General features: G+C 48.9%; 1 non-coding gene across 1 annotated transcript; it reads right to left on the reverse strand.

Annotated features, from left to right (window-relative positions):
- Positions 1-8,840: 8,840 nt before the first annotated feature.
- On the reverse strand, positions 8,841-8,913 carry TRNAW-CCA (transfer RNA tryptophan (anticodon CCA)). Its single transcript has one exon. It is a non-coding gene; the product is annotated as a tRNA-Trp (tRNA).
- Between the last annotated feature and the right edge of the window lie 11,026 nt (positions 8,914-19,939).

The raw sequence follows: 19,939 nt of genomic DNA on the forward strand, positions 1-19,939 counted from the left end.
AGTAGCCTAGGCCTCGCTGTCGTCCTAGTCCAAAGGAAACATGCACTTGGGCACATAATAGCTTACGTAAGCTGGTCGCTGCAAAAGCAGGAGGCAATTATTCATATACCAAGAAGGAATGCCTCGCCATCATTTGGGCTACAACGAAATTCCGCCCGTACCTATAGGGCAGGCCGTTCAGCCACCATCAGACGTTCTGATGGCTAGCAAACTGAAAGGACCCTTCAGGGCGCCTGGCGCGGTGGAGCCTCAGACTACAATAATATGACATCACGACAATCTACAGGTCAGACGAAAAACACTCTGATGCCGTCTGTCTGTCTAGCGCTCCCGTGGACGCGCCGCCCCAAGGTAGCCCCAGGCGAGGACACCTTTTTAGATACAACAAACGCAGCAGGGAGTAGACACAGCGCTCAGAAGTCTTGCTCCGTACTTGCAAGGCAAGACCGACGCTTTTCCGAAGGTACTTAGGATCGGGTTTGATTTGTTTTTCTTACGAAACGACGCCCTAGTGAAGAAGAACTTTTCGCCAGCCCGCGTACTCCAATCAACATTTTCATCAGAATCCGCAGGACTCTGATCAGGATTCCTGCCTGCCCTGCACGACGATTGGACAGCCGGATACCTCGGGTTTTCCTGTACGCTCACAAGAATACAAGAGAAGTACTATTGGTCGCTGCTTACCGCCGACGAAGCCCATTGCATCAAGACATCTCGAGACTGCCAGCGACGGAAGACACCACCGAAAAGGCCTGCGGGATTACTACAGCCAGTCGAGCCTCCTTGCAGACCGTTTGAGCAGACCGGGATGGATTTGTTGGGACCCTTTCTCACGTCAACATCTCGAAACAAGGGGATCGTCCTGGCCAAAGAACACCTTACCCACTCCGCCGAAACGAAAGCTCTGCCTAAAGGTGTTGCGGCCGAAGTAGCAAAATTTTTCGCCGAGAACACCCTTGCTGCGACGTGGGGCGCCAGAAGTCCCCGTAATTGTCAGAGGAACAGCTTTTGCTGCTGAGCTTACTCAAGCAATCCTGCAGTAAAGCCGGAGAAGTCACCGCAGGACAACTGCTTACCACCCGCAGAGGAATGGCGTGACGGAACGACTGAACAAGACGCTCGCCTACGTATTAGCGACTTACGTAGACGTTGAACACAAGACGCGGGATGCCGTGCTTCCGTATGCCGCCTTTGCGTATAACACGGCAGTGCAAGAAACACAGATCACGCGGTTCTAGTTAATTTACGACTGTCGACGCCATGCTGCCGCATATCACCGTTGAAGAAAATGTTGACGTCATGGCTTATCGCCAACGAGCTGAAAAAGCCCGACAGCTCGCCCCCTGCGAATCAAGAACCAGCAAAGTACTGACAGCCGGCACTGGAATCTTCAACGCGCTACGTGGAATATTAGCTCGGCGACCGTGTTTGGGTTTGGGTCCCGATACGCGGACAACGACTCACCGAGAGACTGTTCCGATGCATTCGCGCACTCGGCTATGAGGTCGTGCTCAACGGCATTTCGCTATCACAGCGGCGCCGCTCACAATCTGAAATTTATCCATGCTGTGTGATTTAAGCCGTTCTATCTACCAACGCTAATGAACTTTGAGATGTTGCGTAGTCAAACTTTGGACTTTCTTTTTTTGCGACTGCCTTACTTTTGATTTTCTTTGTTTGTTGTTTTGTTGCTTTAGTTTATTAGGTGTCCTTTGATTTTTCCTCTCCTGTTTGTTTTGTAGCATCGGGACGATGCTTTTTGAGAGGTGGGCATTGACACGTGTACTTCTTAAATATTCTGGGCTACCACTTTTCCCCGTCTAACAAATGTTATAGCTCAGAGCGGGACGCGCCTGCATGTTTTGGAAGTTTGTCGTATGCTGTCGATAGTTCTGGCAGTTTTCTGTTGTTACCGAAGCTCGTTCAATCTTATTGCATGTGCGACGCGAATTGTGTACAATTTTCTTGAAGACACGCATGTACCAGCTATAACTTTGGAACCTTCAATGACTCATGTATGAAAGCCGAGGTGCTTGAACGGCGGACCAGATTTTGACGATCGCCGACTCTGTTCGCCGCTTTCGTTGTGCTTTAAGTGTAGCTGGTTTTTGTGTGCACAGGTTCGCCCAATAAATGATAGTTTCATCATTGACAGTATTGCTACTGTGTTCTTTGGCGTCACTACTACGTGACAATACTGCCTAGCATGCGCACAAGAGTGGAAGGCACATCAAAGATACCAAACGACATTACAGTAAATTCATATAACCCGTAAGGGATCACGAATTCAGTATTAGAGTGACCACATGTGGCCACAGGAGCGTGGAATCAGCCAGAGCGCATGTATTACGATAAAAGGCATTGAGAACCTTGCAATCAATGAAGGGCCTGGTCAATAGGTGGTAAGAAATAGAGGTCTCGTGTGATTTTGTTCAGACGACGGTAACCAACCCATAATAGGATAGATCCATGTTTCTTTCACAAGAGCACAAAAATGAACCACCACCACAGTTGAAAAACAGAACAGGACATTTAGACTGTCTTATTTCGGGAGGTTCTGTTGTTTGTAGTGTGACGTCCTGCTGTCGGAAGTTCTGTAGTTCCTGATCAATATTTAATTAAAGATTGACAGGGACAGCTTTAAGGCTATGTAAATTTGTTGGTGCAGAAAAGGAACATATAAAAGTAAAAAGAAAGAACTAAAAACTCCCCCCGTGAATTCGAACTTGCGACCTCAGGATCCTGAACCCAGGATCTCATTCCTGCACCACGAAGATTTTTTTTTCGTTGTTACCTTCATAACAACACCACGTAAACGCGTACAAAGCAGGTCAATTAGTGCTAAAAATAATATTGCATCATTTGGAGAGACTTTACATATTTAAAAGTCCCTCAAAGAGGATATCACAGACACCAAACTATCAAGCTCCTCAAACCACTCTGGCGGTTCAATCATGTCCTTGAGGGCATCACGCGTGTTCCTAAATCTTTCGCTTAGGTGTTTCCCTCGCAGACCTTTCATCTCCGCGGGCATTCCTGAAAACCATACGCGTTTTCCACGCGCTGCTAATGCGCAAAATATTATCAAATCAGCCGGCACTCCCCCTGTCTCTGCGCATGGCAAGGACCGAATACCGAAAGGAATTAGCGGCAGTTATTTCTACAGAGTTCGTTTGAGAACATGCCACAAGCAAACGGAGTCATGGCAATCCAAGAAGATGTGCTCAATTGTTTCAGGTTTCCTACATGCGATGCACTTAAAAGACCACGGAACAAACAAGCCGTTGGTTTGTAGCCATGGCTTCACAAGGAGAGTGCCAGAATGCAATCGAAAAAAGGTTTTCGCTGAAGATCTAACCGGTATTTTTAACGCGGTTCAGCACATAGCGCGCAGGTCCTAATTTATACATCGTGCGGTAAATACGATGCGGCAAGGAAACATCAAGCAGATCACTATAAAGTTTCTTACGCATCACAGAAGTAAAAATTTCATTCGAAACATGCGCTTTCAGTAAAGAAAAGACCTAACAACTTCCCTCAGAAAGCCAATTGGTGTTCGAGTTTGTTCATTTGTTAATGAGACAACCCACTCAGGCAATGAAGAACTTAATCTCACTTGAATAACAGTACGCAGAAATACATCACTCTGGCCCCTTAAGAAAAAAGCCTACTAACAATCTGTTTGAACATCACTCTAAGTCGACATTCTGGCTATGTCAATAGTAAGAATCTCTGTGTGCGTTGATGTTTACATATTCATTTTAAGAGCCAAGGTGCGCTTTCACTTCACCGCGTCAGTTTGCGCATCACTAGAAGGGCAAAAGTGTTGCTACCATCGATAAGTACATCGTGCATTGATCAATACATTGATTTTGCTTTACAATATCCACATTGAATAAGAAATTAATATACCGACAACGGTGACTGGAGACACTCTTAGGGTTGCTACTCCTAATTTCGACAGCTGTCTCTCTCTTTACACATTTGAGCGGGCATATAATTCGTGCGTTCAGTGCAAAATAGCTACATAAATATTCGTGGATGAGTGATCATTCTGGCAGAATACTGGTTTCTCACGGCAGCGCTGGGCCAGAATAATAAGACCCGAGCGGGACAGCTTCTCACGCAACTTTGTGGAACCATCCAAAACTCCTTTTTGGCTTCGCAAAAGCTTATGTAATATTTGTGGGTAATTATCTAATGTGTCGGCATAACGGCCCATGTAAGTCCACAGGCCTGTGTGCCACATCTTACCAAATAAAACAAAACGGATACGCAGCCATTCCCGCAGATGTTATGATTTTAATCAGCGGCCTATAGAGAAGGTCGCTAAGGCGTTGCTTGTGCCACGTCGTCAGGGCACAATTACAAGAATTGGCCACGTCGACTTTAATACCGGTGCCAGTACTATCAGCAATGCCGGCTTCAGAGATGCACGATAGAATACCGCGCAAGAGAAAAGTACAATGTACACCATCGATGTGAAACTGACATACAATTTCAAAGCGTCGCAATAGAAAGCGCTTTTGCCGCGGCGTCAGAACTTTTGTCGTTGCGACAGACAGTGGCACATTTCTAACGCCACGACAGAAAATGTGTAGTCGCGACAGGGACACCATGCTGCGATAGAAAGTTGTAGCGACTTCATGAACTCTTGTTGTCGCGACAGAACGCTTTTGTTGCAACTTCAGAACTCTTCGTCGTCACGACCGAATGTTTTGGTTGCGACCTCAGAACTTCTGTCGTAACGTCAGAATCGCTGTCACAATTGAAAGCTGTTGTCGCGACTTCGGAGGTCTTGCTGTCGTGACAGAACGTTTTTGTTGCAAGTTCAGAACTCTTCGTTTTCGCAAGAGAATGTTTCTGTTGCGACATCAGAATTTCTGTTGGAACTACAGAAACGCCAGGAACGTCTGTCCTACAACAGAAATTTCGGTAGTTGCGACAGGAATTTCTATTGTGTTTTTCAACTGAGATGGACTATGAGACGGCTGAATGACGCCACCTCCAAGCATGTGCTCCACCTGGTCGCTGATAAACCGCCGTTCTGCTGCTGAGACATCATGTGGGCGTTGCCGTAGCGGAAGTTATGATCCAGTGTCGATAATGTATGTGATAGGGCCAATAAGGTCCAAGGTCTGTGTGCTACAATCGAAGGAAGTGCGGAACTGGTCAAGTAGATAAAGAAGCTGCTAGCCCTGATGTGTCGGCGTCAATGCAAGATTTAAAGACTGCGGCGGCAACTGATGCGATGTCGGAAGGTGACGTAACTGCGATGAGCGGGACGGCAGGGGAGGAACCAGGAACTTACAGTGACAGAAGAACGTCAACGGCATCGAAAAAACCGAAGGACTGGCTAGGAAGGAGAGTGAGTGGGTAGGGAAACGAATTGTAGACAAGCATCGTTGTGGCACGTCGAGAAAGGCAAATAGAAAGGAACGGAAATGAAATGGAGAAGTGTGTGCCAAACAAGCAGTGATGACGGTTTGAACAGGACAGGAGCTTCTGGCACAGGTGGGCCCAACAAAGCGACCAGCACCGCACTTTCTGGAGGGACGTCGGTAATGGTAGAGGCAATAGTCCTTTGTGGAGTGGCAACAGTATCCGGCACAGTGTTGGAGAAGCGACACAACGCGACTTCAGCACGGGCGCAGTCAATGACAGCTCTATGACGCGACAGGAAATCCCACCCTACGATTACGTCATGAGAGAAGCAAGGCAGCACAACAAATTCGATGGTATAGAGAATGTTCTCAATAATGCATCCGGCAGTGCACGCAGCAGACGGTTGGACGGGCTGAGTGCTGGCGGTGCGAAGTATTAGAACAACAGTATGGGCCGTGGTGACCTTCATGGGCGTCGGCAAAGCATCTCTGGTATAACAGAAGCCGCTGCGCTCGTATCAACTAGCCCAAATTTAGCAACTTCTTCGACCTGTACTTCTATAACGTTTTTCGGTGTTAGCATAGGCTGTGGACATTTCGACAAGCTTGCAGCTCTTTCCTTCGCAACTGCAGCACTTAAACTAGATCTCATGCTTAACAGTCAACACTGCGGAGGCTAGAGAGACTCCTTGCACTGGCTTCGTTCGTAGACGATTGTAGTTCCATGTTTTCTTTACCGCAATTTGTGCGAACACTCTTTATATAGGTTCTGTATTGAATAAAACGGGTTTGAATCCTTAGAGAAAGCGCACTGTGATACACGACTGCTGATGTGTTCTTTATTTCATTTTTTATTTTTCGTCTTTTAGTGTTTTTATTTGCATCCCTAAGCGAGGAGCCTCACATGCATTTTCGCACGTGCGAACGTGACCCTTTTCATGCTTACAAACAGAGTTCCCAGAAGACTTCCGGTTAAGCCCTTAGGAGCAACACAAGTTAAAGTAGCCTATAATGTTGAAGGGCACTCCAGCTGGCACGAGTTTTGCTGCAGAATTGGAGTGTTTGACAAGTATGTTTTATTGTTGAGTACAACACAAGCCCGTATACATGAGCTCGACATACGGCGCACGTCCTTTATATCTGGAAACGTCAGGAAAATGTGCATACAATATAGTATTCGGCAAAATGCTTCTTTTTTCTTGGCTAGCTGGACTCTCCAAAATGGTTGACCGGAAGTTCTCCGAGGTCATGAGCGCACTGCTGCCACATCGCGGATGGAAATAGTCTGAACACATAGCGAATCGTAACTTCTTGCGTAGTTTCCATAGCACTGATTGCTATGTATGGAACAGAGTAGTTTCCCTACTTTGCAGGATGGCAACGCCGCAATGGCAATATAGAGCGGCGACGTGATGGTGTGGGATATCGACGGTTGCTGAAGTTCTGGCGCATATTCCAACAGTTCTCCGGCGGCTTGGGAGCGGCATCGCAGTGGGCTGCAGTCGCGTCCACTTCAGTGATGACGTCCGAACACGGCAGGCGGCGGCGCGAGAAGAGTGCCACATGCGCCTCGAGACCGCAAGCGCAGCATATCAGCTGGTTATCCCACGTGCGCCAGGGATCTTGCGGCCGGAAGTACTGAGAGAACACGCGATGGTGTAGCGAGAGTAGGGTAAATAGGGTGTCAACTAGGGAAGCCGTGGCGTCTAGTACGCAGGCTCTGCTCTGGCGCAGAATAATTCTGATGTAGCATCGAGTGGGGGAACGTCGTCAGTTTAGGACGTGACGCGACTTCCTCGTACGCTAGCAGTGCGGTAACCAAATGCTGCTGCTGGACTGGCGAGAAAGCCTGTGCAACCTGCACACGGATGGTCTAGTGCAGCATGGTCTGCTGCTGATGGTGTTCTTCATTACACATATAAGGGCAATACGACGCCGAAGAAAAGGTGAATTACAACATTTGCAATAACATGACGCTAATGTACAGCGACTACCCATTTGTCACCCTTGCACCGGATTTTAACATCATGTAAACCTTAAAACGCCTAGCCCATAAGTCCACACTGCCCTGCGCTTATTGAGAACCACAAATTGAATTTTACGAGGCGCTTCACCTTATATCTATTAAAGAGTGGCGTTTTACAATTCTTCGGTGAACGTTTGCGCAATAAAATAGAAATACCGTGTTTGCAATTCACGTAATGGTAAAGAGACGACGTGGGCGCGCCCGAATATTGCTGTTTTTCACCATAGTGTGAGTGTGTGTAACTAGAATTAATATTTGAATCAAGCTCAGTGCACCCAGACCGACATATCTAGGTGGCATGCCTGGCCAACTTATGTATTCGCAAAATCGCGCTTGGTTCGCATTCCTACTGGCTGCTATCGGGCACATTCTTTCTCTGGCGAGTGTTTGGGATTAATATATTTTCATGAGTGCAGGCTCTGATTGTTGGTGTTTAACATGGAAGGATGTAGTACCTTGACAGCTACAGCAGGTACTGCCGTCACGTGTTTTTGCTCACTTGACGTTTTCATTTGTCGTAAAGGGATGACTTCATTGCAAAAACACTCTAATGCTCTGACAAGCTTTCCACGAATGGAGGCATAGTTAGCGGCAACCTTGTGCCAGCGCAGAGAAGCAACGCGTGGCAAATGCGTTAATCGTTTTATATTCAGTCTGTGTCAATGTGGCTGAGTGCAGATGTCTTCTTCCAGAGGCTGAGTATTTTGTTGTTGCGATTGTTTTTACCGTTACATAATTTTACACGATTGTGTTATGGCGAAGGAAAATAAATGTTTCCTGAAAGTCTTGAAGCGCACCTGATTCTCACCTCATTTTTATGACCACGTACTCAGCCTAACTGTATTGCAGTCCTCATTTTTATGACCGCGATACTTGAAGAAAATAGGTACCGTTTTTCCCAACCTCTGCACCATTCACAGCGTTTAGCTAATTGACAGCCGCTATACATGCGGGGGTTTGCCCTCACGTGACCCACTTCGTTGAAAACCAGGACCACTATAAATTAGTGTTGTGGGAAACATTCAATATTTCGAATGCGAATCGAATATTCTCTGCTATTGCTGCCCGAGACGACACGAAAATTTAACGACTCGCAAAGCCGTCCTATCTGTTTTTTTTTATTCCAAGTACCCTCATCCGCCCTACCATATTGAACCGTTCATTAGGGCTCGTTTCAGGGCTGCTTCTCAACACTTTGTTATTTCTAGCGAACCAATAAACAATCCCAACGTTTCCAGTTAACATAGCTTCTTAGGGACCATAAACGAGAAGAAAGAAGGTTAACCGAGGGGTCCTATTTTTATTAGTCATATCATAAGAAGCCAAAGAACACTGACACTCAGGGCACCGTAGGAGAAATCACTTGTTCTTAATAAATAAGATAAAGAAACGATAAATTATTGGAAATGAGAGTGGATGAAAAATCAACTTGCCGCAGGTGGAGAACGATCCCACAACCTTCGCATTTGGCGTGCGATGCTTTACCAATTGAGCTACCGCGGCGGATTTTCCTCGTCCACTTTCTTGGGTATTTATGTTTCCTTGTAGAACCCTGGGAGTGTTAGCCAGCGCCACCACCCGCAGACCTTGGCGGCGGACGTGGAACGTCCTTTCTGACGCAGGTGTCACGAGAACGTGATATTATTGTAGAAGAGTTGACTGTTGGGCTAGTTGGTCGTCCATATTTGAAGAGGTAGCTTAGCGCAAATAAAACCACGGACACAAGGAAGACAGACAAGGACAAGCGCTACTCACAACTGTTTAATGGAAGGAAGGATGGTGCATAAATATATATATCCTCTTGTCACGCATGCGCCTACCAAGCAGAAGTGAAGCCGGTACATGCACATCAAAGGCGGTCGCGCATGAAGTTAAATTCGGCATCCAGTAAAGTGATGGAAGGCTCACTCACACATCTATCTCTATTCGTCTTGATAAAGAAGGCCTCAAGAGCGAGCCTGGAAGACGCGTTGCCGCTCCTGCCAAGAATAGTTGTCGCAGAAAATCGAGCGTCCCAACCACACGCGGTAACATGAGCCACCAAATGTGCGCCCTTATCCTCTTTTTTCTTTAGTTTTTGCGCATGTTCCCTTAAACGGTCATTCACACAACGCTCAGTTTGACCAATGTACAGCTGCCCACAAGGGTGCAAGGGTATTGCATAAAGAACCCCTCTGGAGCACTCAGGGAACATGCGCAAAAACTAAAAAAAAAGAGGATAAGGGCGCACATTTGGTGGCTCATGTTACCGCGAGTGGTTGCGACGCTCGATTTTCTGCGACAACTATTCTTGGCAGGAGCGGCAACGCGTCTTCCAGGCTCGCTCTTGAGGCCTTCTTTATCAAGACGAATAGAGATAGATGTGTGAGTGAGCCTTCCATCACTTTACTGGATGCCGAATTTAACTTCATGCGCGACCGCCTTTGATGTGCATGTACCGGCTTCACTTCTGCTTGGTAGGCGCAAGCGTGACAAGAGGATATGCATATTTATGCACCATCCTTCCTTCCATTAAACAGTTGTGAGTAGCGCTTGTCCTTGTCTGTCTTCCTTGTGTCCGTGGTTTTATTTGCGCTAAGCTACCTCTTCAAATATGGACGACCAACTAGCCCAACAGTCAACTCTTCTAGAATTCATTTCTCGTACACTGGGCAACTCCTTTTCTGCGTATTCTCTGCAATCCTCTGTCACCGAAGTTCTTATTTCCCACATCGCCGAAGCCACATGCCGGGCCAGGTTTTACGCCTACTGTGTCCGGAAAGGGTTGTGCCCTCGAGATGTTTGTGTTCTGTTTGGTTTGGTGAAGCCGTCCTGGGGACACCTCAAGAGGCTTTGTAAACTCTTGAAGTCTGAGCTCTGGCGCCAAGTCCGACTTCTGCAAGACTGGCGGCGCGTGGTGTGCCACCACGGTAATCCGGAATGGATAGCAAGCAGTAAGCTGCGTGAGTTTAGGAAACTTGCGGCTCAGATCACGGAGACAAGGTGGAGGACCATGCTGAGCTTCCTTCTGAGGTCATCGACTGCCATTCGTGCACAGGGAAAACCGGTGATCGTTTTAGACCAAGTTTCGCTCCCCGGGGACGTTTCTAGGCTACTGGAAAAAGGTCCGAAGTATGCCGTTCCACCCTCCGTCCGGCCCCACGACCTGGTAGGTCTCAACCGAGACGTTTCTGCAAGGTGTAGCCAAGAGGACCATGACCAGTGTCTGAAGGAGGGACTTTACTTCATCTCAAGGTGTTCAAGCAGGGCTTCAGACGTTCATGCTAAAAAGAGCTTAGAAGGTGTCGTAAAGTATTTCAAGCAAAATGAGCTTATGCTGTTACAGTCAGATAAGGAAGGAGGGTTTGTTGTGTTGCCAAAAGGTCGGTTTGACGAAAAAGCGCAAGCAGCGGTGACTAAGAATTTCGTTCCTATTAGTAAGAGTGCAGTTAGAGTCAAGTCGAAATTCATCGAGTTCTGCAAAAGTTTGAACTTGACCACCCTTGCTAAAGGTATCATGAATAGCAAAGAAAGCTGTTTGACCGTGTTCTTTACCGCGAAAACGCACAAGCCCGATATTCCTTTCAGAACTATCGTTAGCGAGCGCGGGGCGTGGCCGCATTGCGTGAGCATTTTTCTTTTGAATAAGCTTAAGACGCTACAAGTGGATGACCCTTTCCGTGTTAAAAGTTCTACGGAGGTCGCGCAATTTGTTAAGTGCAATGACGGCATTAAGTATGGTTTTTCCGTTGACGTAGAAGATCTATTCTACTCAATTCCTCAGGACAAGCTTCTCGTTTTCTTAAGGGAATGTATTGAATACAACGACGTGGTCGACTTCCAGAACTCAGCGGCCCTTTCAGTGGACAGCTTTTTAACATTGCTCGAGTTTTATTTAAGTATGACTTTTATTCTTTACAACGAGCAGCCATATCTGCAACGCCGGGGAGTGTGTATTGGGTCTTGTGTTGCTCCTATTTTGTGCGACATTTTTTTGTCTTTTGTTGATAGGTCTTTAGAGCAGGTTTTTAATGGGGGCAGGTTTTAAAAGTTTTTAGGTATGTTGATTTTTAGTGCTTTTAAAGAATAAGGGTGACTTTACATCCCCTGCTTTTATTTTAGAAGCTTTTAACAACCAAGGCCAAGGGCTTGTTCTTACCCATGAACTTCCTGACGACACAGGCCTGCAGTTCTTAGATTTAAAATTGTCTTTTGAAGTTGGCCACGTCTGCTGGTCCTATCAACCGCGAGCCATGAAGCAATTGCTGCCGTACGATTCCGCACACTCTAAAGTGGTGAAGCGAGCAGTTGGTAGTCTTCGCTTGGAATCGGCTTTGCGGAAATCGTGCGCACACCAAATGCGGTCTAGTTTTACGAACCAAGTTGGACGCCTTTTGGCGGCTGGTTTCCCTTTGACGGTCGTCAATGATATAGTAGAGTCTCTTCTGCAAAAAGTAAAGCTTGGAGCACGAAGGGCGAGCGCAGAAGTCGAACGACAGAAGGTAAGACCAGAGGTTATTCCCTATGTACACAAGGTGTCACACAACCTTAAAAAGGTTGCTAACCGTCATAGTATTCCTCTGGTTTGCTCTGCGCCCAACAAGCTTTCGAAGCTGTGTTCTCGAGTTTGCTGTAAGAGCAGGCGGGGTTGCCGCACGAGGCATGAGAAGCCCTTTGTTGAGTGCTCCAGAGGGGTTGTTTATGCAATACCCTTGCACCCTTGTGGGCAGCTCTAGATTGGTCAAACTGAGCGTTGTGTGAATGACCGTTTAAGGGAACATGCGCAAAAACTAAAGAAAAAAGAGGATAAGGGCGCACATTTGGTGGCTCATGTTACCGCGTGTGGTTGCGACGCTCGATTTTCTGCGACAACTATTCTTGGCAGGAGCGGCAACGCGTCTTCCAGGCTCGCTCTTGAGGCCTTCTTTATCAAGACGAATAGAGATAGATGTGTGAGTGAGCCTTCCATCACTTTACTGGATGCCGAATTTAACTTCATGCGCGACCGCCTTTGATGTGCATGTACCGGCTTCACTTCTGCTTGGTAGGCGCATGCGTGACAAGAGGATATATATATTTATGCACCATCCTTCCTTCCATTAAACAGTTGTGAGTAGCGCTTGTCCTTGTCTGTCTTCCTTGTGTCCGTGGTTTTATTTGCTCTAAGCTACCTCTTCAAATATGTGATATTATTGGGTGACGGCAACCGGTGAATAAACCCACACAAGCTACCTGAAGGCATCAATGCAACAACCTTCGCTTACAACCTTTGCATTTGAATTCTTATGATAAGACTAATAAAAATCGGTCCCCTCGGTTAACCCCCTTTTTTCTCGTTTGTTACATAACGAGGGTCTCGAATCCGGCAACGTTGATGCCTTCAGGTAGCATGTGTGGGTTTATTGAACGGTTGCCCTCACCCAAAAAGATCACGTTCTCGTGACGCCTGCAGCAGAAAGTATCTTCCGCGTCTGACGCCAAGGTTTGCGGGTTGTAACTAGACTGCGTTGGTTTAGCACGGGGAAATCATGATTACTCCCGTTACAGCTGACCAGAGTATCGATACAAACGTTGTATTTCACAAGATGCCGCAAATACTAAAATAGCACCTGTAGTACTTTAAACAAAGCCAAAGAAGCCGTGCTCACACAAAACCGGACGCCGAGGACACGTCAACATGAGCTCCATGCCGCCGCCACCACTTTAACGGCCGTTGCCGGCGGACGCCAGACGAGAAGCCTCAGTGCGGGCTTCTTGGCCGTCCTCTTCGATGCCCTCCTTGTCGCAATGGAGCGTAGAGGTTGCCTTGGCGCAAATGCGCGTTCCATAGCGACCATCTTTCGTGTAAAGGCACGCGGCCACTTGGCTCATGAAAGGTGAATGTGCGCTGCTTCGCAGCGTTTCTCGGCGTGTCCTCCGTTCCAGGCAGGCGCACAGATTCCCCAGAGAAGTACCTCTCGAATGTTTACGCCTCAAAACAGTGCTGCTATTTGCCACACTTCGGTGCATAAAGGTAACCGCAATCAGTAACAGCAATATCACACACCTTTGTCAACGTGCGCTGGCGATGCCAAGTTCCGCGTTTTTATAAAGAGACTCATGGTGGGAGTGGCAACAGTTATTAGAACGGCACCCTTCTTTCTACCTTGTTTTCTACGGCGGGGTTGTTTTCTATAGCAGGGTTCGGTTAGGTTCGAGGCTATCTGAAACGCGCTCCTGTGTTCCCGCTCATATTGCACACGATAGTACGTCCTAGTTGCTATCGACTACTTCGAGAAATTTATGGAGGTCACTACTATGCGTTTTTTCGCTGTTATCTACATAAAAACCTGCGGCACCTATTCGAAAGGAGGCTGGTCTACCAAAGAACCTGATCTTAGATAGGGCGACCACATTTCAAGGACGTGAACTACGGACCTACATCTCTATACGGCCTGAGTCCCGCCCCACTTTGCGTCGGTCTTCTATCCGCAGAGTCAAATCTGACCGTGCGAGGTTGGTTCCTTCTATAATGAAAAAAAAATGACTACCCTTGCACTCAGTGAATATGGAATGGCAGCAAAAGCTGACGGCAGTCAAAGCTCTCAAACGAAATGCAAAGTGCTTTTGCTGCCATTCCTTCTTCACAGAGTGGGATGGTTCTCATTTCTTGCGTTGCGAGTCAGGCGTCATTGCTCGTTCGGAGGTGTGCGTGCTCGCGATTGTCGTTTTCGTTCAACATCGCGGGAACGTTCTTCGTATGTGGCAATTTCGCGCCGGCGCCGTTTACATTCGCGTTGCCGTTTTCTCCGGGGCTCCTCTTACGCCAGTTCTTTTTCGGGCGTACGAACTGTACGTGTCTGCGCCATCGATAACCCAGCTGTTTTTATGCGCCGATACATTTCCTGCTTATATGCTGCGATAACTTTGATGTAATGCTATTGTTCATGGCGAGCGTTTTAATATGTTCCGCATTTTGATATCTGCGCCGCCACACTGCACCCGTATCGGTTTGTTAACAATCGCTAAGTCCGTTTGTGTTGCAGGACGCTGAAAAAAACTATGGAAGATTAGTCTATGGAAGGTTTTACAGCTTTCGCTGTAAAACAATCATGGCAGAACTCATCTCACGATGACAGTTGACGGCAATGCGATTAGCATTCGAGCAATGTAACAATACACTGTCTGCCTGACGTAACGTTTACCCGACATGTGTACTTGTTTCTTTCCCCAGTGACCACTTTTCACCGGCAAACAAATGTTAAACATTATTGCTCGGTGCAGGACGCGCCTCCATATATCGGAAGGTTCTCGAATATTATCGATGGTTCTATCCGTTGTCGGTTGTCACCGAAGCTTGTGTAATGTGGTTGTATGCAGGACGCGAATGGTGTAGTTTCTTCTAGAATGCGCGTGGGCACGAGCTGATACGCTGGAAGCTTCTTCGAGTCGTGTATAAAAGCCAAAGTGCTTGAGCCGCAGATCAAATTTTCGACAAACGCCGATTTCGCTAACCGCTACCGTTGTGCTTGAGTGTCATTGCTGTTGCTGGGCACAAGTGTGTGCTATGTAGAATTAAATTTGTAACTCGTAGTCTAGAAACTGTCTTTGTTCGCTGTCACTACAAAGCGACAATATGTGTAGGGGCCGTTCTGAAAGTTTCGTTCCTTTGGCTGTATGCGGAGTACTACGTTAGCGTCCTCCTTTGCTATCAAACTAGCACGACAAGGCCGCCCGTGGTTATCCCGACATGATGGAGACCATGTGACGCCAAAGTAGCGGTGACGAGATGACATCAATAGAACGACAAAGGCGGTACAACGACAACATCATGACGACAATGAGATGTCGATTTATAAATATTGTCACGTGGTGGCGACGTTGATGAACACAGTAGCAATACTGTGAAATACAAAACTAACGTTTATTGGGGGAACCTGTGCCCACTAAACAGGCTACACTTAAAGCACAACGAGAGCGACAAACACAGTCGGCGATCGTCGAAAACCTGATCAGCGGATCAAGCGCGTCGGCTTTTATACAGCAGTCGTCGAATGTTCCAGACCAATCGTTCGGATCCGTGTGCCTTCCACAAAGTTCTACACCATTCGCGTCACGCGATGAAATCAGATAACATAAGGTTCGGCGACTACAGACAGCCGGGTAGAAACATCGATAACTTTGCAGAAACTTCGGATACATGCAGGCGCGTCCCGCGCTGTGCGATTACATTTGTTAGGCGGCGAAACGTGGTCGCCCGATAAAGGTAAGTACGCGTGTCAATACCCCCCTCTTAAAAAGCATCGACCCGATGCTGCATACAAATGAAAGTATTAAAGAAAAACACCCGTAGCGAAGAAACCAAAAATAAGGAAGTTCATCAGCGTCCGTAAAAGGGTTTCAGACGCACCACGTGGACCACTTCAGATCGTGCGCGGCGCCGCTGTGAATGCGAAATTCTGTCTGGCACAACCTCATAGTCCTGTGCTCCAATACGTTGAATGACCTTTTAGGGTCCGAAATAGCGGCGCAATAGTTTCTCACTCGGTCCACGTCGGCGTATCGGTGTCCAAACCCAAACACGGTCGCCGGGCTGGTACTCGACGAAGCGACGTCGGAGGTTGTAGTGTCGGCTGTCGGTCCTCTGTTGGTTCTTGATCCTTAGGCGGGCGAGCTGTCAGGCTTCTTCGGCGCGCTGGAGATAGCTAGCGACGTCAACATTCTCTTCGTCAGTGACGTGGGGCAGCATGGCGTCGAGCGTCGTCGTCGGGTTCCTGCCGTAAACCAGCTTAAACGGCGTGGTCTGTGTTGTTTCTTGCACTCCCGTGTTGTAAGCGAAGGTTACATACGGCAGGACCCCATCCCACGTCTTGTGCTCGACGTCGACGTACGTACATTGCTAGCACGTCGGCCAGGGTCTTGTTCAGGCGCTCCGTGAGGCTATTCGTCTGCGGATGGTAGGCAGTTGTCCTCCTGTGACTTGTCTGGCTGTACTGCAGAATGGCTTGCGCGAGCTCTGCTGTAAAAGCCGTTCCTCTGTCGGTGATGAGGACTTCTGGAGCACCATGTCGCAGCAGGATGTTCTCGACGAAAAATTTCGCCACTTCCGCTGCGCTGCCTTTCGGTAGAGCTTTAGTTTCAGCGAAGCGGGTGAGATAGTCCGTCGCCACGACGATCCACTTATTCCCGGATGCTGACATCGGAAAGGGCCCCAACAAATTCATCCCAATCTGATGGAATGGTAGGCGAGGAGGTTCGATCGGCTGTAGTAATCCTGCTGGCCTTGTCGGTGGTGCCTTGCGTTGTTGACCGTCTCGGCATGTCTTGACGTAACGGGCGACGTCGGCGGTTAAACGCGGCCAGTAATACCTTTTCTGTATTCTCGAGAGCGTCCGCGAGAACTCGAGGTCCCCAGCGGTTGGATCGTCGTGTAGGGCGGGCAGTATTTCGGGACGCAGCGCTGACGGTACAACAAGAAAGTAGCTGGCGCGGACTGGTGAGAAGTTCTTCACGAGCAGGTTGTTTTGAAGCGAGAACGAAGACAACCCGCTCTTAAATGCCCTATGGACAACGTCGGTGTTCCCTTCCAATACCCGACGAGGCCTTTTAGCTGCAGGTCTGCTCGTTGCTGTTTAGTGAAGTCTTCCGCGCTTATTATCCCAAGAAAGGCGTTGTGATCCTCGTCGTCTTGCAGCGGGGGATCGATGGGGGCGCGCGATAAGCAGTCGGCGTCGCAGTGTTTTCTTCCGGACTTGTATATTACCGCGACGTCATATTCTTGCAGTCTGATGCTCCACCGCGGCAGCCGTCCCGAAGGGTCCTTTAAGTTAGCTAGCCAACACAACGCGTGATGGTCACTGACGACTTTGAATGGCCTCCCATAGAGGTAAGGGTGGAATTTAGCTGTAGCCCAAATGATGACGAGGCATTCCTTTTCAGTCGCAGAATAATTGATTTCCGCTTTTGACAGCGACCGGCTAGCATACGATATCACCCGTTCAAGTCCTTCGTTCCTCTGGACTAGGACGGCACCGAGGCCTAGGCTACTGGCGTCAGTGTGGATTTCGGTATTGGCATCCTCGTCTAAGTGTGCAAGTACCGGCGGCGACTGCATGCGTCGTTTGAGTTCTTGAAATGCCTTGGCCTGGGGCGTTTCCCACTTGAACTCGACATCACATTTGGTTAGATGTGTTAGCGGATCCATGATGAGTGAAAAGTCCTTGACAAAGCGCCTATATTAGGCACACATGCCAAGGAATCTGCGCACTGCCTTCTTGTCGGTTGGCTGCGGGAATTTTGCGATGGCAGCTGTCATCTGTGGGTCGGGGCGTACTCCTGAATTGCTGATGACGTGGCCTAGGAACAAAAGCTCGTAGAGGCCGTCTGGCGTGATGAAGGCAGTCTTTTCGCGATCTCTCTTGTCGACTTCTATTTGCCAGTAGCCAGACTTGAGGTCCATCGACTAGAAGTATTTAGCGTTGCAGAGCCGATCCAATGCATCGTCTATCCGTGGAAGGGGGTACACATCCTTCTTCGTGATCTTGTTCAGTCGACGATAGTCGACGCAGAAGCGTAGGGTTCCGTCCTTTTTCTTCACTAGGACTGCAGGATAGACCCACGGGCTTTTCGACGGCTGGATGATGTCGTCGCGCAGAATTTCGTCGACTTGTTGCCTAATAGCTTCACGTTCTCGCGTCGAAACTCGGTAAGGGCTCTGGCGGAGTGGTCGAGCGCTCTCTTCGGTTATTATGCGATGCTTTGCAACTGGTGTTTGTCGAATCCTCGATGACGTCGAAAAGCAGTCTTTGTATCGTCGGAGAAGACTTCTGATTTGTTGCTGCTTACTCATAGGAAGACTTGGATTCACGTCGAAGTCTGGTTCGGGGACAATTCTCATCGGGGTAGATGCGGCTGAATCCGAGAGGACAAAGGCATTGCTAGTTTTCACAATTTCCTCGATATATGCGATTGTCGTGCCCTTGTTGATGTGCTTGAACTCTTGGCTGAAGTTGGTTAGCATAACTTCCACTTGCCCTCCGTGGAGTCGAGCGATCCCTCTTGCGACGCAAATTTCACGGTCGAGCAGTAGATGTTGGTCGCCCTCGATGACGCCTTCTACGTGAGCGGGTGTTTCCGTGCCGACGGAAATAATAATGCTGGAGCGCGGCGGGATGCTCACTTGATCTTCGAGCACACTCAAGGCGTGGTGACTTCGACAGCTCTCCCGCGGTATCGCTTGATTTTGCGACAGCGTTATCGATTTCGACTTCAGGTCGATGGCTGCGCCATGTTGATTCAGGAAGTCCATGCCGAGAATGACGTCTCGTGAACACTGTTGGAGGATAACGAAAGTGGCAGGGTAAGTCTGGTTATGAACGGTAATTCTTGCCGTGCAGATTCCAGTCGGCGTAATCAGGTGTCCTCCAGCGGTTCGAATTTGAGGGCCTTCCCATGCAGTCTTTCCTCAACTGGGTGGCGATGGGTTCACTCATAACGGAGTAATCGGCTGCTGTGTCTACTAAGGCGGTGACTACGTGGCCGTCGAGAAGCACGTCGAGGTCGGTGGTTCTTTGTCTTGCGTTACAGTTAGGTCTTGGCGTCGGATCACGGCTGCGTCGTGTTGAACTGAAGTTGGAACGTCGCGTCGTCAGGTCGTCTTTCGTCGTCGTATTCTTTGCTTCCAGACTTCGTCGGGACAGCGGCGTGTCGTTATGTCGTCGAGGTAGTTTCTTCGGTGTCTTCGTTGGCGGCGGAGGATCTTCGTCAGTTCGAGGAACGGCAACCGCACCTCCATCGATTGCTGCTTTTAGTTTTGCGGATATAGGCTCGCTGACCAGCCCCGGGCTGGGCCATTGTATGGTCGGCGCTGCGGCGACAGGTAGCGGCATGGTGATGGCGAACGCGACGGTCGTCGAGAGCTCCACTGAGTAGCGGCGAGGTAGTCGGCGATATCGCGGGGGCGTTCACCTTGCTGCGGGTGCGGAGCGTTCACGGCGAAACCTCGCAGTCCCATTTCTCGGTATGGTCATCGTCGGTAGACGTGACCCGCTTCTCCGCAGTGGTAGCAGAGAGGGCGGTGGTCAGGAGCGCGCCAAATGTCCGTCTTCCTCGCGTAGGTGCGCTGGGCGACGGGTCGTCGTGCTGGCGGCGGCGGCGGTGGACGGCGGAACTGCGGCAGGACAGGGTCCTGGCGCGGTCGCGGAGGGGGACCTTGACGGCATGCGACGGCGGCGTAGGTCATCGCTTGCGGCTCAGGCTGCGGTGATTCAGGGGCTACTCCAAGTTGCTGTTGGAGCTCCTCACCGAGGGCGTCGGCAATCGAAGCAACTTGAGGCTGTGATGATGAGAACTGCTTTTGTAGCTCCTCCCGCACGACAGCTCGGATAGTCTCGCGTAGGTTGTCGGTGGCCAGTGACTGAACGCCGGCGTAGTTTGTCGAGTTGGTGCGGTGCTCGAATTGCGGTTTCGCATCTCGAGTGTGTTCTCGATGCTGGTGGCCTCGCGAAGAAACTCGTTGACGGTCTTCGGTGGGCTTCGTACACTTCCGGCAAAAAGTTCCTCCTTCACACCA

This window comes from Dermacentor variabilis, chromosome 2, assembly GCF_050947875.1.
Source record: "Dermacentor variabilis isolate Ectoservices chromosome 2, ASM5094787v1, whole genome shotgun sequence".
In the NCBI taxonomy this organism is placed as follows: Eukaryota; Metazoa; Arthropoda; class Arachnida; order Ixodida; family Ixodidae; genus Dermacentor; species Dermacentor variabilis.